This window comes from Chinchilla lanigera, unplaced genomic scaffold (assembly GCF_000276665.1).
Source record: "Chinchilla lanigera isolate Chin_1 unplaced genomic scaffold, ChiLan1.0 scaffold00002, whole genome shotgun sequence".
NCBI lineage: Eukaryota > Metazoa > Chordata > Mammalia > Rodentia > Chinchillidae > Chinchilla > Chinchilla lanigera.
Window position 1 is genome coordinate 2,789,446 of NW_004955403.1, and position 20,755 is coordinate 2,810,200.

The 20,755-nt window shown below is 49.3% G+C and overlaps 1 protein-coding gene across 3 annotated transcripts in view; it reads right to left on the reverse strand.

The window, feature by feature from the left end:
* Positions 1 to 20,755, reverse strand: part of Plcl1 (phospholipase C-like 1) — a 261,560-nt gene that overhangs the window by 146,354 nt on the left and 94,451 nt on the right. Inside the window, exon 1 of one of the 3 annotated variants that reach the window (XM_013512022.1) lies at positions 18,092 to 18,172. The exons of the other annotated variants lie outside the window; for them this stretch is intronic. The gene's annotated coding sequence lies outside the window, so the exon portion shown is untranslated. Of the gene's footprint in view, positions 1 to 18,091; positions 18,173 to 20,755 lie in introns of those variants that run through there. 3 annotated transcript variants of the gene reach the window in all.

Below are 20,755 nucleotides of genomic sequence, written 5' to 3' on the forward strand. Positions count from 1 at the left end.
TTCAGGGCCACCTGCCCTTGGGGTCTCGGGCCACAGCCCTGCCCAGAGGATCCTGTCCAGGGACTCCCAGCGTGCAAGTAGCACGCAGCATGCGGCAGGTCAGCCCCTGCTCACCACCATCCCACCATCCCTCAGCTCAGCCTCTCTGGGGTCCCCACTCGGACCCGTCACACCAAGCGTCACACGGAGAACAACAGGGAGTTCGCATGCCCGCAGGGAAACTGTGTCCCTCTGAATCCTAAACCCCTCCTCTAAGTCACCCGCACTGTCCCCACACCAGGTTCCTTCTGCAGCCCTTCTGCATCCCCTCCCTGGCTCTTCCCAGCCACAGAGGACAGGGAGTCCCCACCTCGCTTCTGGATGACAGTCAGCTGTGCTCCTCTGGCACCTTGGGCCCAGCCCCCGCTGTGTCCTCTAGCTACCCGCTGCACACCCCGGGAAATTGCTGAGGTGTCTTCACAAGCAGTGCTTTCCTCCCAGAGTCAGGGATTTAACTTCTTACCCCCAGTAGGCAAGACAGAAGTGGGGTCCCTGGTCCCTGACCTGGCCACCGAGGAGAAGTGGGAGCAGGTATCTCCTCCTCGCTAATCTCATGACAGTGGCCAGACGGGGACCTCACCCCAAGTCTGCAATCCAAACAATCTGGACACAATTCTCAGCAGCTTTCTGTCTCTCTTGTTGTAGAACTGAATTCTCATTTTTGAAACAAATTCTGACTTTTGGTTCATGAGAAAGGCACTTGTGGTCAGATGGTTATCATCTTCCAATCTCAGATAGCTCAGCTAGAATATTTCACACTGCACCAAGCTGTCCTAAAGGAGCTCTCGGCCTTGAGCCCTGAGCTGTCTCCCTTTGCAGCCTAGAGGCCCTCACATATGGAGAAGGAAGAAGCCTTCTTTGCAGTCAGGCTCCAAGCCCAGTCAGATTCTGCTAAAATCACCAGATCACACTAGTTTCTCAGAAGGAACAAACAAGCGACTGAGACAACGGACCAGAAACCAGAGGAGTCTTGGATTCTATCCACTGCCCCTTGGCCCTGGGAAACACAAGGGACACGGGCTGCTTACACCAAAGCCCTCTGCTTCTTCACCCTCCACTGACCCATTTCACCAGCCAAGGCCTTTGCAAGAGTCTGAGACACAGTCTTTGACCACTGACATCTGATGTCCTCTCAGCAGTGAGACCCGCTTCTACCTTTGCATCATCGTGACAAACGGGCCTGATACACACGGTGAGCCCACCCATCCGTTGGGTAGACCCTCACCGAGTGCCCACCACATGCCCCTGCGTCAACCAGCATGTTCGGATCTCTAGAAAGCCTTTGCCCTGGCTAGTCACCAATTCAAAAACCACGTGTGATTCCAAAGCAGATACGAAGCCCACAGGAGAAACAATCCCATCCTCTCCAGCCATCTCAACAGGTCTGGCAGGGAGCGATGTACCTGTCCACCCTCAGCCCCAGCTCCTCTCCTGAACAACCCACTTCCCAACTGTCCCCAAAGGGCATCTTCAAATCAACACACCTTAAACAAAACCCTTCAATCTTCTTGAACCTGTCTGCACCCCTGCATGTTACTGGTGTCACCTCTGGCCCAGGTGCAAGTCCTCCTTCAGTCTGCCCACTCTTCTCAGATCCATTCTGTCAGTAGCTCCTTCTGTCCCTCCTCCAAACAGCCACTCGGCATCCTGGGTCCTGTTTCTAACCAGCCCACCGCTGGCCCCACACCAACAACACTTCAACCTGGACAATTAAAACATTTTCTCGACTGTCTCTTTGTTAATTCTTAATTCCTTACAAAATCCATTCCACAACCAGCAGCCAGGAACTATCCCTGATTATGCCCTCCGCTTGCATAAAGTTCTCCAAAGGCTTCTCGTTGACTTGAAATAGAATTAACCTCCCATAGCTTGGAGCCTATGCCCAGCATGCTCTGCCTCAAAGCTCAGCAGAATCCCCAAGGAGCTTTTAGGCACTGAGGGTTAGTTTTGGGTTTTGTTTTCCTCTCGAACCCTGCATGGGATCTACGGTACCAGATCCCAGAAAGTTGTGTCTGAGGCCAGCCAGATGATCCAGCCGACCATGGCCCTTTCCAAAGGAGGCTGCTCACAAGAGCGCCGTGGAGCGAGGCACCTGCAGCTGTGCACCTGGGGGGCTCAGGCAGTGGAAGGGGAGCTGCAGGGCCTGGTCTGGGTGGGGAGCCACACCTGAGAGAGCAACTCAAGAATTGGGGTATGGAGGGCACTCAGGGCACAGACCACAACTATGTCAGGCAAAATAAAGCAAACACACAAACAGAGAGCCAGGTTTCTCTTATATAAGAAGCCCCAAATATAAAGAGCAAAATAGAAGACGGATCATGGGAAGTAGGGAGATGCACCTTTGTCACTGGAAAGGGGCCAAGAGATGGAGAGGGAGGGAAAGGGGTGAGGAAGGAAGGAGGAGGCGCTGGGCAGAGGCACCAAGCCCACACAAGGAGTGCCATCGTCATGTACACGAGCGTCTACGAACAGAGAGTACTAAAGCCACAGAGGGACAGTCCCCCCTCTGAGAGGGGGTTACCAGCTTCTTCCCGCCCCCACCCCCACAACAAAGACAGGTGCTGCTGTTTTATCCCAGTGCTCCCGGGTTAGTGGGACCATGCTTATCATCATTTTCCATGTTCCGTGAGCGGCTGCTGCCGCGGCTTTCTGCTAGGCTGCTCGTCACTCCCCAGCTGACGTCTGTCACACGTGTTGGCATTATTTCTCCCAGTTTGTTTCACTCTTGACTTTGTTTTGGTGATTTCTCCCTCCATCAGAAGTTACGATCTCATTTAGTCACATGAATCAACCTTGTCTTTCAGGAGCTCTGATGTGTGCTGACAGAGAGAAGAGCCTTCCCCACTCACCCGTATCTCTCCCGGCACCACTACGGCTTTTTTATGGTGACAGCCTTGGCCCACTTAGACCGCACTTTGTTGAAGAAGGCTGACATCACTAGTTTTTTCCAAATGTAAGTCCACCTGGAAGCTGCGAGCTCAGCATTTAGTAGGGTAGGGTTGGGCAACACTTATTGATGCTTGTTAAGTTATCTGAAGGGTGATGAAGCTATAGATGAGCTTGGGCTCACCCTCAGCAACAACTTTCAGTAAAATGCATGTGCACCTTACATGTATGCTGGTAAGAACTTTAAAGAGTAGTCTGGGTGTCAACCAAGTCCTGATCTTTTTTATCCGCCCATTTTCAAAACGAAGTAGCTCCCTTCAGTGATAAAATCATTACTGCAGTTCTCCCACATACTTGCGTCTCAGCTCAGTTCTTACCTTGATTAAAAGGAAAGCGAATGTGCCTAGGTTCCACTCCTCTCGTGCTTTCCTGGTGGACTTCCAGGGCTGCCCTCTTCCATGGTTTTAAATACAATCTCTAAGCAGTAAAATGGTATTTAAGTCTAGTTTAATTTCAGCCCTTGGAATTCTTGTAGCACTTTCAGCATGTACATCTCACAACTTTAGGAAGTGATCATTTACTGCAGAGAGGTAATGATAGGCTATTTTAAGAGTTAGAAGTCCACATCAGCACATCTCTGCTCCAAAATCAACACAAAGGACAAATAAAAATCAACTCCTCTGCTGGAATCGTAGGCACAGCACCTGGGGGAGACAGGGCTTGTCTGATCCACAAACTGCTTCTAAATCACTTGAGCAAAGCTACCAAATTCAGTCAAAACAGAAATCATAGTATTTAAAACTAGCTTTCCAAAAAAATAACAACTATCAAGGCATCATTGGAAAGACAGTGTGTCTGTTCGACACGGTGTGGCAGAAATGACCTTTGTCACTGAAATGATAATAGTGTTTCCTATCCAAGTGCAGCCTTCTCCTAAGCCCAGGGTGAAGAAATGCGCCCCTAACTGATTTAAGGCAATCCAAGGGAGGAGACCACACTTAATGACACCTCTGGTCACTGTGGAGAGTTCAGGGCACAGCCAGCTGGGGCCAGGATGAAAAATGCCGGGGACATGGCTGAACTTCCAAAGCCAGAGTGCGGCCTGATTGAATCAAGGAGTTTCGATCCTGCTGTGGTATCATCTGGAAAGCAGGCCACGCCTTCTCCTGAAGGCACAAGACCATCACTCGTCAATCGAGAGATGGCCTCACCAAACGTAAGGCACATTGGCACCTTCGTCGTGACAGAGGCAGCTGCCTCACATCACCTGCTCTCTGCGTAGCATGCCCTCATTCCTTTGATTGGCTCCCCCTCAGCAGAAAAAAATTGTAAACTGCATCCAAAATCATATCACAAAAGCCACGCTTGACACCACAGAAGTTTAACTCCTTTTCTAGACCTGAACACTGTTATCATTTGCTAGACATATTTCATAAAAGTGATCTGTATCTCTTAAGAATTGTCAAAGAGGAGAATTTGGAGGATGAAAAGGAAATGGGCTTCCATGTACACTGTTAAGAAACAAACTTGAAGACACTGATGTTCAAACCTGGCTGTACCTTAAAATCCCTTGGAAGACTGTAAACACACTGCAGTCCACGTGGAAGTGCTGCAGCGGGGTTCGCGTGGTCTGTTCCACTGCCCCCGTGAGGGATAGACTCAGGGCTGGGGCAGCAACCGGAAAGACTGGGGTTGTTAAGAACACCGCTGTGGCCCCGTCACAGGCTGTGTCACCCCAATCCCGACACTTCCGTCCTAATCCCTGGCCCCTCTGCATGCGACCTTATCTGGAGATGAGAATGCGGTCGCTGTAGTCACTGAGTGCAACTGGGTCCTAAAAAAGAGGACACAGACAGCCAGGGAGGGAAGACTGCATGACCAAAGAGCAGAAAAAGACCAGTCGGGAAGAGAAGCTTCCGAGAAAACTGAACACACCTTGACCTCAGGCTTCTGGGCTCCAGGATCCTGAGAAAATAAACTTGGCTGTTGAGGCCTCCAGTGGGCAGAACTTTGTCACAGCAGCCTGAGTGAACCATCCCAGGTCCTGGCCCAGAATTCTGGTTCCATGAGCACAGCTGCAGGCCGGGATCAGGGCTTCCTGAGTGTTCCCTGTGATAAGGAGCCACTGCCCAGGACATCCTAAAGTCTGGCGTCACCTCTTGCCTGTCCCCTGCTTGCTGTTAGAGTAGGACACTTGGTAACATCACCACTGAGCCACAGGAATGTATTTAGCTTTGGGGGGACTTCCCTCCACTCCAAATAGAACCCCCAAGGGAGGTCACAGCACCAGGCCAGGCACAAGCACCCTGGAGATGGACTAGGAAGGCACAGTGCGAAAGGACAGACAATGAGACAACGAAGCTCCGAGCACACTGCAAGGCCAGGAGGCTGTGTCAGCCCAGGAGACAGAGGTGGTATCTACTCAGAAGGACTCAGACAAGCACCAGCCCAGAGCAAGACAGAGATTCGTACCTCTGGCCGACTTGAGACATCCGAGAGGCACAGGTGTTCACTCAGCAGTGTGGGGCTCTGTCTGATGTCACCACACACGGCACAGCCGGGCACAGCTGGGCACCACCTCCCCGAGGGCCCCTAGACCTGGGACCTCACAGCCACCCAGTAACTTAAGAAACAGCTAAGGACCAGGATCCAGACCAAGTCAGCCGTTTCTCTCCAGGTGATTATAATTCTTTTCATCCTCCCTTTGGTTTTATGTTATAGACTTTTCTCTTGGGGGCTGATAGGCTAAATTCTTTCATCCATTTGTAAAACAGCTGATTGACTTCCATTTAATGTTTCATTGTCACTGCGATTAAGCTAACTTCAAAAATGTAACACTCTTACCAGTAAATTCAGTCACCTCTTTGTACTGTGAAAATTATAAAATAATGATGAAAGGAACTGAAGAAGATGCAAATAAATGGAAAGATGTCTATATCCATGACAGGAAGAATTCGTATATTAAAACATCTTTATTATTCAAAGGAACCTACAGAATCAGTGCAACCCCTAGCAAAATTCTAATGACATTTTTCACAGAAATAGAAGCAACTCCTAAAATTTACCTGGAATCTTTTTTTTTTTTTTTTTTTTTTCTCAATACTGGGGGTTGAACTCCCAGCTTTTGCACTGACTTATATCCCCAGCCTTTTTTTCATTTTTTATTTTCTCATTTTTTTTATTTTGTGATAGGGACTTGTTAAATTGCCCAGAATACCCTTGAACTTGTGATCCTCCTGCCTCAGCCTCCCAGAGTACTGAGATTACAGGCCACATGAAACCTTACAGGACCTAAACAGCTAAGACAAACTTGAAAAAGAATAAAGCTGGAGGCCTCCCACTTCCTGATTTCAAAACGTCCTAAGCACGGCAGTTGTTAGGATATCGCGCTGCTGGTGCAAAGGAGGAGATACAAACCCAAGGAGCGCAACAGAAAGCCCAGAATAATCCATGCATTTACAGTCAACGAATCCTCAACAAAGGCGCCCAGAGCATGCCCTGAGAAAGGAAGCAGCTTGAGGTTGGGAACACTGGAAATCTACATACAGCAGAATGAAACTGGACTCATCACACACCACATGCAAAAACCAACTTGAAATGGATAAGTGACGTAGATGTCAGACCTGAAGCTATGAAACTCCTGGGAGAAAAGGTCTAGGCACCAGGACACTGGCCTGGACTGTGACGGTTTGAGATATGAGCCTCAGGCATAGGCAACAAAAGCAAAAAGAGACAAACAGAACTGCATCAAACTAAAACAGCAAGGGAAACACTCAGCAGAGTAAGTAAACAACCACGGAATGGGAGAAATTGTTTGCAAACCATATACCTGAGAAGGGGCTAATATCCAAAATATACTAAGGAAGCCAGGTAACTCAAGAGCAAAAAAACAAAAAAATCCATTATACAATGAGAAAAACACATGAACCAACTTTTCTCAAAAGAAGACATACAAAGCCGGACATAACGGTGCACAACTATAATACCTGCACTCTGGGAGGCTGAGGCAGGAGGACTGAGAGTTTGAGCCCAGACTGGGCAACTTAGTGACTTTGAGAAACCCTGTCTCAAAAAGCAGAGTGGGGAGTCAACAGCTCAATATGAAGGTTTTCTATTCAACTCCTGGTACTTAGGAAGAAAGAAAGGGAGAAAAGAAAGAAGGGAGGGAGGAAAGAAGAAAAACTAATCTGCAGCAGTACCTCCACTCACAAACTTAATTTGTTCTATGATTTTGGAAAAGATGGCCGTGTTTGTGTTTGTGTGGGAAAGATGGCCGCAGTTGTGTTTGTCACCCAATGCAGAGTTTGCAAAAAAAACACAAAATTTTGCCAAATACTTCTGTTAGTGAACCAAATTATTCACAAACAAAGGCATTCAGGAACCAAAGTACCACTGTAAATGGCCCACAGGTATATGAAAAAAAGCTTAACATCACTAATCATCAGGGAGATGCAAATAAAACACAGTAAGATATTGCCTTAACATCACTAATCATCAGGGAGATGCAAATAAAACACAGTAAGATATTGCCTTAAGTTCAAATGGCTACTATTAAAAAGACAAAAGATAAGTGTCAGCCTTCTGCTACTGTAACAAAATGCCTGAGATAACCAACTTAAACAGAAGCAAGGTTTCCTCTACTCGTAGCATTGCAGGCTCCAGGCTGAGGGGCTGGGCTTGTGGCAGGGCAGTCCGCCGCCGTGGAAGCACAGGGTGAGAAGGCCGATGCACCTCAGGGTGGCCGGGAAGCAAAGCATGGGAGAGCAGCAGCCGAGGCCCAATGTCCCTCAACGGCCCCCAATAACCCAGCCCCCTCCCTCCTGAGGGTTCTACCACCTCCCAGCAGAGCCAGTGGCCGGGGACTGAGTCTTCACTCAACCCTGGGGACACTGAGGACCCAACCACACGAGCATGGGCAGTGCGGGTGAGGGGAAAGGGAAGCTTGTGTGCTGACAGCAGAGCTGGAAACGAGGGCCACCACTGTGGAAGGCAGCGTGAAGGCTTCCCAGGAAGGACACGCAGAAGCAGCGCCTGAGCCAGTGGTCTCCGTTCCAGTCTGGATCAAAGGAAACAGAGTCAGTGTGGCAGAGGCTCACAGGCACTCTCACAACACCCGAGACGCGGGTCTGCCACGTGTGTGCGGAAGAGGCAGACGACAAAGTCAGAGAGAGGGGTGGAAACGCTGCTGCGCTGAGCAAGGCGATCCCACCCTTGCCACCATGTGGACCGTGTGCCAGGCGTGGTGGGACGTGAATAGCTAGGCACACCAGGAGCACCCTGACAGCCTCTGGGCAGCATCTGCAGCACCGACCCATGGGCGCAGCCAGCAGAGGACAGAGCGTGAGGTGGGGTGGAGGGAGGGAGACGTCGGTCCACGGTGCAAGATTCAGCTGGACAAGACGGAAAAGCCCAGGAGATTCTGGTGCTGCCTGGCTGAAGACAGTTAATAATAATGTGTTGTGTGTTTGAAAACAGCTAAGAGTAGATCTTTCATGTTCTCACAACACATAATTACAAGCCTATGAGGTGACAGCTACGTTAATCAGCTTGATGTAATCACGCTACCGTGTAGCCGTGTGTCTATCCTCATGCTGTACACAGTAAATACTGTAACTTTTGTTTGTCAGCTATACCTTAATTTTAAAAAAGTGTTTGCTGCAGAGGGCAGGATTTAACCTTATCCTCTCTTATCTAAAAGTACATCACTCACGTAGCATCGATCATCCCAACAGTGCTTCTCAAACAGAAACAGAGAAGGAAGCCCTGCTTGGTTGCTATGGTTACAGGAAGCCGGTGTGGATGTGCAGCCTTCACAAGTTGAGCCTACGAGCGGTGCTCACTTTCCAGTCACGAGCTCCCCGGGCTCTGAGGATGGAGTCGGGGGCTCTTGGTGTCTTATCCTATCATGTCTGACCTCCTCATGTTCATCCCCTAGAAGGCAGCCTCCTGCCCACTAACAGCCTAGAAGGAACCCTAATCCAAAAATCACTGCTGGCGAACCACCCGTTCTTCCTGAGAGCCGAGCAGGAAGCCTGAACACAGCAGCTCAGCACACTCCTCTTGAAGCTGTAACCGCCTGCACGAGTGGCGGTTGCCATACACCCTAATCAGTTCAGCTGCGTCGAGTTAAGTGCGTTCAGCCAAAGTGCCACCGCGCTTGCCTCGCAGACCTCTGGAAGCTTTCATAGCGTGAAGTCCTGCAGCTGTAACCATTTAAACCCAGCTTCCTCCTCCAGGAAGTGCATTTTAGGCTCGGAAATCTAAATACATACCTCAAAAAATATATAGAAAAGTGTCAAGTGTGACTTTGCAAAATCATTATGTAATTGCTCAGGACAACATGTTAAAGAAGAAGGACGTGTGAACTGCACCCAGCAAGGCCCTGCCGCCCCCAGTCCTCTGAGCTGAGCAGCTGACCCCCGGGGAGGTGAGGGATCGGGCAGAGACCGCTCCACTTCTCTCACTCCGCCCAGGGAGCACGGCCCCAGGAAGGAACCTCAGGGCTCACGCTCCGCAGCCCGCTCCTCTCCCTGCCCTCTCCGCCAGCTACAGTGGAAACGGTACCAGAAATGACACCGCGATCACAGGGAGGCGAAGAGAAAGACAGACGGAGAAGAGGGCGGTTTTGCTGATTCTCCAACAGCATGCTGAGCTCCAGGATAAGTAACCCTCGCCAGAGGAAGGGAAGGAGAAAACAGAGCCCCAGACCTGAGCAAATTCAGATGCCCGCCTCCCGCTGGACGAGCTTGCTCCTCCCTTCTCTCACAGCGAGGGGCGTCAACGCTTTTTTCTATCACCACTCTGACAGCCACACTGCACAGCTCACTCCTCTTTGAACCCAGCAATACCTGCAACAGGGTCTTGCTCAAGGCATGTGATGAATGAGTTGCTCCAGAATTGCACTAAGCTAAGAGCAGTTCTCTACACACATGCAAGAGGGTGACATGTTCAGGAACAGGGACTCCCTGTGTGCTGTGGTCTGAGTGTGCCTGCCAAAAGGTCAAGGGTTGGCAATGGAGTACTACACTGCCCTAAATAAGGATAAACTTGAGTCATTTGTAGGCAAAGAGATGTACCGTGAGACCATAATAAGTGAAATAAATCAGACACACAGGCTTAAATATCATGTTTTCTCTTATATGAGAAACCTAACACATAAAGAGCAAAATAAAAGAGAGAAGACAGGAAACAGGGAGATGAATCTTTTGCAAATGGAAAGGGGACTGAGAGATGGGGCAGGGGAGGGAGGGAGGGCAAGGCAGAGGGATGAAGACGTGCTCTGTGCGTGTACTGCTCTCCACGAGGAGGGCAATCGCCGTGTGCAGCAAACGTGGACCACTAGAAATAACAAGTCCAAGTGTCCAGCACTTAACCCCCAAAGTCACCTGGAGACGACTGGGACTTGAGGTTGTGGGAGCGGAGCCCTCTCAGCCCCATGGGCCTTGCATCTGACCCCGCCATGTGAGGACGCAGCAGGAAGGTCTTCACCATGTCGCACCCTGTGTACCCTACCACCGCTGGTATTTTATTAAAGCAACAGGACACAGACCGAGCCATGGGCCCAATGTGCTACAGAGCGATGGGGATCCCTAAGCCATCACCACTGAAGCGAACCCCAGCTCCCAGGATAACCCTGTTCCACACAGCGCCAGAGTCTGAAGCAACTGCACCTCATCAGAGGGCAGCCAGGGAGTGGGCACCACGGGCCCTGCCACCAGCACGGGGAGCAATGGCCCCCAAAGAGTCCAGTGGAGGGGGGGCGGTCACAGAAGCCTAAGGCAGAGAGACACAGTTCTCCAGGTCCCTTAGTCAGAGCCTGTTTTACTCATCCCCAGTTCAAAATAATTTCTTCTAAAACAGCCACCTCTGACCTAGGCAGTGTCTCCGTCGCTTTCTTGCTGAGACACAACACCCAACACCCCACAACTCGAAGAAGGAGAGGTTACTTTGCCTCATGTTTCAGTCCACCGCCTACAGCTCCAAAGGAGAAACAGCGTAGCAGAGGGGCTGGCGGAGGAGAGCTGCCCTCCTCATGGGGGTCAGGAAGCCAGGTGAGTCCAGAGAGGAGCCAGGGAGGGAGATAAACCCTTCTGGGTCGCACCACCGTGACCTCTTCCAACCAGACCCCCCTTAGCAGGAAGTCAGCTGCAGCACCCAATAACCCTTCCCACGGTGCCAGTTATTGGAGATCCCTGCACTGGGTTCCAATCTCCTGCCTGGGTTGTGGACGGAGAAATGATCAACTCCTTTGCAGACCACCCAGGGTGGGCTTCCTTGTACGTTCCTGTCTGCAGCTGAGCCTCCCCGTGAATCCAGTCCAGGCCAATTACTTCAGTCTTTAAAATAAAGACTCTGAGAAATCATGGGAGTGCCACAGAGCACAGCAATTCTCCCTGAACAGTAAGTCTGAATCCCGCCAGATCCGAACACTTTCCCAGGGGTGACGGGAGCTTAAGCTCGGCCGCTGTCACAGGACCACCTAGGGTCTGTCCTTCCTTCTGGGATACCACCTGCGCCCCTCTCCCTGTCGAGGTGGCCCTCATCTTCATTCCAGCCCAAATTTACCCATGGGAAATTTCACAGGCCGAGCTCACAATGGGACCCCTGCCCCCGCAGCGGACCCCTCTCGCAGGGCCTGCAGCGCTCTGTCCCTGCTCATCCAGAGCCTGAGTCAGCACAGCGTGGACGTTATGAAGAGCAACTCGGAGGGCCTTCAGCCTGTCCACCTGCATAGCAAACATGGGGACGCAGACGGTACGATAAAGCAGACTGTTCCCAGACCGCAGGAACTTGGGCAGCAGCTGGTCGCCTTCTCCTTCTGTAAGAACTTTCACGAATGAAAACCATACTCAATAAAACTGCAAATGTGCCCCGCAAGATGTGTGCTGGTAGGAGCAAGACGGTTGCCCGAAAACTGGGGAAGCAAATGACCTGGCAGACCACGGTCCCCTCCCCACATCCGAACTCTGTCCTCAGCAGGCCTGAGCACCAGCAGCTCTAAGAACAACTGGATGACCGGGACCAGCGGCTGCGAGTGTCCGCCTCCTCCTAAACTTGTGGGGACACGAAAAGATCAAAGAATAAGGCACAGTAGGAATTGCAGTGTCCACACAATAGACCATTAATTTTTAAAAAGGCCTGGTGATTTAATTTTATTTCTAACTCCTCCATTTTCCCATACTTAACGTCATCAAGTGCAAAAGGACCCAACACTTCTCTCAGATGCTTCCCCCAGCAGCTCCTCTGAGGCTGAGCCCGACCGTCATGCGCCTTACTGCATCCTGTAAAGAGCATCTCTGTGCAAGTAGTGTTTCTAATAAGGCCAAAAATGTACGACTTCTTGCAGCAAAGTAGGACCGAAAGTTCTCAGGGACTGACATTTTCGAAAACATCTCCTTGAAGTGGGAGGCCGGGATGTGCGGCAAGACTTGCCCGCTAACAGGCTGCTGTCTCTCTGATGAAACTTCGATCTAGTCATGAGACCCCGACTAGAACCTAGTGCATTTCCAGCCACTTCATTACTTGTAGATTGTTCGAAGCCATGCAGAGTGTAGAGGTGGCTTTTCCTGGCTTTGGAAGGTCTGTGGCTGGTTGCCGTTCGCACAGTTTGCTGCCAACTCTCTGAGCAGTTTCTCCCATGAGAACGAACTCTGTGCCCCTTGCTGTTGATGCTCGAGGAGGCCTCGTGCAGGACAGGTGAAACTGCAGCAAGAGTGACCTTCGGCAAGGCTGGAGTCCTCGACTTAGGTGCCACTAAGGATACTGGGTTTTTCCTTCCATTATGCCATTAGCCAAAATTGTAAAGAATGAGGTGTTGCAGGACAAAGGATGGAAGGCAAAAACAGAAGCACAAAGGCAGCCGTCTGTCACTCTGCTTCACGTCCCATCCCTTGCAGGCAGCCTCCCAGGGCTCCCGAAGCTGACAGGAGGGGAAGGAGCTTTCGCTCAGGACTCCAGTGAGTCAGTGTGAGTCACAGAGCTGTGCCCAGCCACCCCTGCTGGCCTGCTAATAAGAGCTGCAGTCACCTCAGAGTGAAGCCAGAAGCTTCCTGGCCACCACACTGAGAGGGGCGGACGGCGGCTTCCCTGGCTGTTAAGGAACCTGCTGCCTCCCCCTGGGGGTGGTACTTCCTTCTGCAGCAAAGGTCCCCAACAGTGAGGGATGGATGTGATAAACACCACTCTGCACAACGCACCAGACAACGGATGGCCGAGACACTGTCATTGTTTATTCACGAAGGTAATCTAGAAACTCACAGCCCCCTCAGGTGTGCGCGCCAGGGCTCACAGGAGCTCGCCTGGTTGTTGGCACACACGTGCCCATGCGCGGATGTCCTCACTACAGAAAAGTGGAGAAGTTACACTGGAAAGAAAAAGTCACCGACGAGAAAATACGTCACCCAAATATATTAAGAGGATCACTACGGACGTACCTCTAACAACATCTTTCTAAGCATGCTTAGCTTTACATTGTTTGCCCAGATGTGTACACAATTACGGATCCTGGTGTGGTCTTTACTACTGCACAATCGAATTGAGGTCATTAGAGCTATTTACAAATATTATGCTGTGACTAAGTTTACTCTTGGTATTAAGCTGAATATAGTGACTCATCAGTAGTGTAACACTTAGAAAAGATACACTCCATCATTAACATTTCATCTTTACTTCTTACGAATATTTTTCAAATTATGGGATTCAGTGTAAGTGAGGAGAGAGAGTTCTCTAATTGTACTTAAAAACACTTTAAAAAATAATACTCAACTGCATAAATGTTCAAACCTAAAAACTGCCAGTGCCAATAATGCTAGCATGGCTCCACTCCGAGTACCTAGCATATTTGTATAAAACATATACTCAGCCCTGTCCATTACTAACCCTGTTTCTTGAAATATTAGGAAGTCAAGAGACGGTTTTTGCATCAGTAATTGTCTGGAAGCTCCTAACAGCTCTTCATAGTTGGTAGTTAGTAAAAAATCAGCAACATTTACATTTTTAATGCCACCGCTTACCAAGCCCAAATGGTTTAACCTTGACAGGGAAGCCTTTCATGGTGAGTGATAATATAACTTAGAAGAAATTTCTTGCCCAAAGAGAAGCTTCCATATTTATTTACAATATAATGTACAGTTCGGTGCTGAAGGAAAGTTAACTCTTGTATGAAAGAAAGTTTCTGAGACCACCTATAATGACTAGATGTAGATATAAAGCAATACACAGCCCAAAACATTTCTTACCATTAAATTTCAGTAAAAATGACCCCTAGTACATGTCTCATAACATAGGTCTTTGTTCCTTTTCTAAAAGAGGAAATGCTGACACCCTATTCGTCGATTTCATGTGATCTGGCCGTGACCTCAAGCACTATGAGTGCCCTAGCTGCTTGGGTCACTCCCAACAAACCACATAACTGTAAATGTTTCGTGCCACACCCCGATGCAGGATGTGGAAACTCACTTCATCTCCGGGACAGAGCCACACCATCTAACCCACGCGCAAAGGTGAGTCTCTCGCCCACACATACTGGAGCCAGGAGCCCAGGCAGGAGAAAGGTCCCCACTGAGAATCCTCCTGTCACACACCCCTCCCAAGAAAGCCAGAGGGGTTTCTACATCTGGAAACCAGTGTGGCCCCTTCCCCAGAATTCTTGTAAGTGTCCCCTGCAAGCTGGGTTATATAATACTCGGCTGTTTACTTTGAAAAAACTACATCTGCTTATTACAGTGCTGCTCTTGTCTCTCTACCTTCCTCCTGTGTATTTCTTATATTTCCTTTTTTTGGTACTAGAACTCGAACTCAGGGCCTCATGCTTGCCAGGCAAGCGCTGCACTGCTGAGCTACATCCCCAGCCCCCTCCTGTGTATTTCTAGCCTTAGCAAAAGGCAGAAGGTAACCCTCACCGTGACACAAGGACTCCCCGCCAAGCTCCTGCTTGGAATCCCAAACTGTGGCGGAAGAGCGCGCCCTGCAGCAGCAGGATGGGCTAAGATGATGAATGGAGACGAATTAAGCAACACTGAACTACACAGTGAGAAAGCCGCTCCCCTTTCGCTTCCCTTTCAGTCCCCCGATTGCATAACCAAGAACATCTAAATTTGGTGCTCGCTTCAACACCCCTCTGACAGTAGCCGGCAGGCAGCTTACAGATGGCCACAAATTCTTTGCCGTTCTCTGCTGTTCTCTGAATCCGAACTGGACGGCGTGACTTCTCCATTGACAGGGAAGGGGTTAAGACGTCCCAGGACTTCAGAGGTGGGGAGGTGATAAAAAGCTCAGGAGGCCCATGAAACCCTCTTTGAACGCTCATGCTTGTGTACTGAAATGCTGGGTAAAGCCACTAACTTTTGGGCGGCTTGTTTTATAGCAAACGATGACCTCTACACTTTCTGTGCTGTTTTCAAAAATAAGACACACTTCAGGTTCACCAAATGCACAGTCCAACAGTAGGTAATATACAGAAACACACTTCCCAGGGCTGGGTATGCAGCTCAGTGGCAGACGCTGGCCTCAGAGGCATGAGGCCTGGGTTTGAGTCCCACCACTGTTGGGGATGTGAAAAGCCTGCTCTTTTCATCCTGTTTATGCAGTTGACAAGGAACCATGGATTTGTTTATGGTGTCGATGAGGCAGAATCTATACATTATATATCTGGAACATATATGTATATACCTTATCCAAGTATTGTTGTGGTGGTTGCCAGGTGTACCCTCAACCCTTATTAACTCAAACCTCAAAGTGAACGCTATCTTCTGCTGCTGATACCAAGAGAAGATTCATGTCTGAAAAGACGTCTGTGTATTGTAACGACTGCTTTTAATTCCCCAGCAAGTAAGAGTTCACCCATCAACCTGTATTTGTGTCTATGTGTGCCCAGAATTCAGATGGACGGGTACTTTCCTTACACAACGCAGCTCAAGGCAAATGGAAAAAAGTACCAAACCATGGGCTAGGACGACACAAGATGGCACAACCGGTGTACACGGTGATGTCACCGACAGGATCTGTGCACGCTCCTCTAAGAGAGAGCTCAACGCAGACGCGGGGCTGTCCGCTGGTGCTCCGGGGGAGCCACACAACCTCTCCGGACCTTGGGCTCAAGGAAGCATATCTCAGGCAAGGGAGACAGTGAGGCTGAGCACAGAGGCTGGAACGAGAGCGAGGTAAGCAAAGAAATAAAGAAATGAAAGCAGGGACCACGGCAGGGAGGTACAGGTACGGTTCCTAAGCTACAGGAAAGGAAGGTCTATTCATTTGTTTACTTATTTATTTAAATCTCATTTCTGTATCCTTCACTTTCATCGGTTTAATTGAACCGCACTCCCTATATCAGAAGATCTCACCTGTCGAAACTAGATGCTGAAACTTTTTCAAGCCCTTGCTAGAATTTTTGCAAGTACTGTCATCGAGGCTTGCATCCTCCCCACAGCTGGCAAGTTCCCCACCGCCCCGCACACTGGGAAAAGGACTTCACTTAGTGAAAGCGCCTCTCGTTTGTCTATTTCACAGGCCCCAGGCCATTGTAACACTCAGCAACCGACAGGTGACTGACACAACCCGAACGGCTTGCCATCATTCCACGTGAGCCAATTTTTAGAAGAAATGCACTCACTAGATACTGAAGGCACAAATATGTCTCGATTTTTATCTCCATATCCCTTCTCATTGAGCTGGGAAATTACACCATTCATGAATCAAGATACAAAAGGCTTTTGTGCTTTGGTTTGCAAAGAATAATAAATTGGCTTGTAAATAACGCTGGATATTTGCCCACTTTGAGAATAACAGCTGCCATAAATTTATAGAAAATATGCCAGCTCGTCCCCTCTTAGTTCTGTATCCACCCCTCCAGGGCGCCCAAGGCTACAGCGGGCATCTTTTATGCTCGACACTCTGCAGCACTGTGGTAACTGCAGGAAGCAGATCCTCCCGGAGCAGCTATACCCACTGTTTCACACTTTATCCTACAATTGCTCCATCTTGCAATTGTCCCACTAGTTCAATTGTTTTCCCTTAACAAATGTTACAATGAAATGAAGAAGTCATTTGGTTAATAACACAAAAAAGAGGCAACATCTGTTTCCAGAGTGTTATGGTTTTACTTGGTTGTCCCTCCAAAGCCTCCTGGGCTGGAAGGTAGGGCTCTTGAAAGGTGACTGCGTTACGGGGCGTTACTGCTACACGTGCTCTTAGAAGGTGGGGTCTGGTGGGAAGAGGAGGCCCAGTGGAGGCGTGGCCTGGAAGAGTCCATTGCCCTTCTTGCTTCCTCCCTTCTCTCTCTGCTTCCTGTCTGCCATGCTGTGAGCAGCTCTCCTCCATCAGACCCCTCCGTGACTCTGCCCTGCCCAGGAACCAGCTGACTATGGACTAGAACTCCTACAGCTGTGAGCCCAAGAAACCTCTCCTCCTTGTCATTGCATCATAATGGCAATAAAGTGACCAAGATAAGGAGTAAAGATTTCCAATGTCCAAAAGGAAATCTCGGTCTTCCCCAGGCTCGGCCCCGGCCTGTCAGTGACCAAGCGTCTCGCCCTTCATCGAGGTGCCTCGTCTCTTCATGTCTCACAAGCCGCTCAGCATCAAAAACACGAGACCCAACGACGACGCGAGCCAGTCTCGCAGGAAGCACTCTGAGACAGCGTGTGGAACAGCGTCCCTGTGGCCCCCACCTCCGCAGGCACAGCTGCGCTGCTTGGAACAGCCCTGCACTTAATGGATTATATCCAAGCATCTAATATGAGGAACCACCGACAAATTTTTATGTAAGAGCCAGAAAGTCCGACAGATGCACAAGGACCAGTCGCAGCTGACTTTATGCCAAGGGACAATGGGATATATTATTTAATTTTACAAAGATCCTATGGCGTCTGCATTATTACTACCTTAATTTTCCAGATACGGAATCCAAGCACAGCGAGACTCAGGGACCTGCCCTAGTACATGGTGTATCCAGGATTCCACCCACACCATCCAGCTTAACAACTTTACCACGTTTCTGCCACTGACTTTCACACAGCCACTTATTTCTCACTCACATCCTGATCCAGCACAGGCCAGAAAATGCCCTGCGCTCACCTAGTCATTGAGAAGGTCAAGCGGACAAAGCTCCAGTCTGGACACACACGTCCTCATTCTCAAAGGCAGGGAAAGAAAACAAGGGGAATCTCACCACAGCCCTCGGAACGTCCCCAGAGGAGCACTAGCCCTCTCCTCGTGGCTCACCCCTCAGCTGACCTCAGTGCAGCCGGCATCTTCCACGTACCAGGAAGGCAGAGAAGCTGAATGTTCCAGCCAGAGCTAATGACCATCAGAAAGGCAACCAATGAATGGGGTTTCAGAAGCGAAAGCAAGAAAGTGAGGCTTCCAAGAATAGCCTCGATGGGTTTTAGCGATGGGGAAATATCACCACAGCACATGGTGTGTGGTAGACGTACTGCAGAGAAATCTTTGTGCTCAGGCAGCAGAGCACGCGTTGTGCAGAAAACAGCCCTCTGTCTCTGACTCTGATCTCGCGGGTGTTATTTTACAGCGCGTGCATTGCAGATAACTGACTGTAACATGAAGGTAATCCCGTCCTGTCCGTAAAAGCCACCCCGGCTGGCCTTCCTCACTGGGGGAAGCCAGGTGACATTCACCTCAGCAGTCTGACCTGTGAACACAGCCAGTGTTAGGGGTCTTAAAAGTGGTTATCACATCTGCCTAGTTCCCACGTTATCTGTTAAGCAAAAATTGTTAACTCTGTAAACATTTTTCACCTCTGTATGAGCCATACTTTTACCTTTTTTAAATTATTTTCAGCTAGACCATTATTTTCATAATAAATCTTCAATGTTAGAACACTTAAGAGTCTACAAAACTGTAACTCTAGTTTCCCCATGAACACTGCAGAGAGGCTGCATTTTTTACAGTTAATGAACCACGACTGGTACATGATAATCACCTAGAATCTGTGCTTTATTCAGAGCGCCTTGGTTTTTATCAGCCAGAACACCCCGTTACCATCCACTGGTCCAGCTCCTGAGGCTGCTCACAGCTGGGAGAGCTTCCCGCTTTCCTTAGCTTGGTGACCCTGAAGGTCTTCAGGAGTCCTGATCGAGAGTTTGTAAAGTGCCTTCCCTTGGGACTCACCTCGTGAGCAGACGGGGCTGGTGGGTCTGAGAGGAGAACTGCAGAGGTGACACAGGGCGGTCTGACCCCTCTGTCCGGAACACACTGTGAGAGGGGTTGTATTCACCTTCACCCCGTCTGCTTCCTGTCAGTCTCTCCACTGCTGGATACCCATAAGCCCCTCCACGCTGCACTCTTGGTCAGTACGGTCTCTGGGGTACTTACTTTATATTCTGGGTAGTAATCCAATACTGCTTTATTTTCTTGCCCCAAAAGCTCCATTTTTGGCCGTTGGGAGCACTTTCAATTAGCTCCTGAGTCTCTCTGACATAACCCAAATCACTGCCAATTTTGTTTTTGTTGTTCTTGTTTTGTTTTGAGCACTTCCCTACTTTCTGGCACAGATACAGAAAAGATACACAGATACACAGGCCCATACGGTACACTTCCTGCCGGGTCTTAAAATCGCCCATGTTGCTGCTGAGGTATACAAAACAGCCAGACCCGGCATGGATGTCCTTCTCACTGCTGAAGTCTCCTCATCTCTAGGCCCTCCCAGGGGACAATGCAGGGAAATTCATGTGCGCATAACAACCCATGTACAGAAACACACTTATCAGTGTTTCCAAGGACGGCAGTCTCTATCCACATGGAGCTACAGAGGAGTCAGACCGATGCTCCAACTCTAAGCTGCACGGACGTTCTAGCCCCGCCCCGAATCATCTGTCAATGCGCACGGCAACAGCGAGGTGGGGGGAGGCACCCACCTTCCCTCGATCTTCTCTTCTTCTGCCTTTAGTCTTACGACTCCGTTCACTTCCAGAGTCGTTTAGGTCAGCACCTTTTTCTCTCATTCCTTTCAGTAAAATTGTCCCACATAAGGATAACGCAGACAGCAGTTTATCACTTGCTGCATTCTATCCGGGGATTTTCTGACTTCCCAAATGATTTTTTTAATTTGTATACCTTAAGGTCCACTCAGAACTATGAAAGTTAAACGATTTCAACAAATGTGTCATATCAAATATCCACACAATTATAATTTCATACAAAAGAAACGCAGCAACCGAAAACAGCCTCTGTGCCTCACCTGTTCCACCCCGCCTTCAGGTCACCACCAACAGGGAGAGTCTCACGCTCACTATAGTCTTACTTTTTCCAGCATGATGCATCCTTAGAATCACACAATATATGCATATTCAGTAATATGCATTTAAAGTTCATTCTTGTCTTCCTGTGGCCCGATAGTTCACTTCTTTTTATCACTGAAAATACTTCATTACATGGATGTACCACAGTTATTCACCTGCTGAAAGGTCTCTGGGTTGGTTCCAGTTTGGGGTGATTAAGCATAAAGCTGTCATAAACGTTCCCAGGTTTTTATCTTGACAAGTTTTTAATCACTTTGGTACATTACCTCTGAGCAGAGCTGCTGGCCGCACAAGGGTATTTTTAGCTTTGTAAGGAACTGTCACACTGTCTCCCAAAGTGACTGCACATTCTCAATCCTGCCAGCCGCACGCGCCTATCCTGGCACTCCGCGTCCTTGCTGGCAGCTGTGTTGTCGGGGATTTTCTGTGGCTGCTGTTGGGGTTTTGCCATTCTAGGGGATATGTCCTGGCATCTCACTGTTGCTTAGCCTGCAATCCCCTAATGACAAGCAACACTGAGGAACTTTTCATGCTCTTATTTGCCTTGTATATATAAATAATATAATGTTAAATAT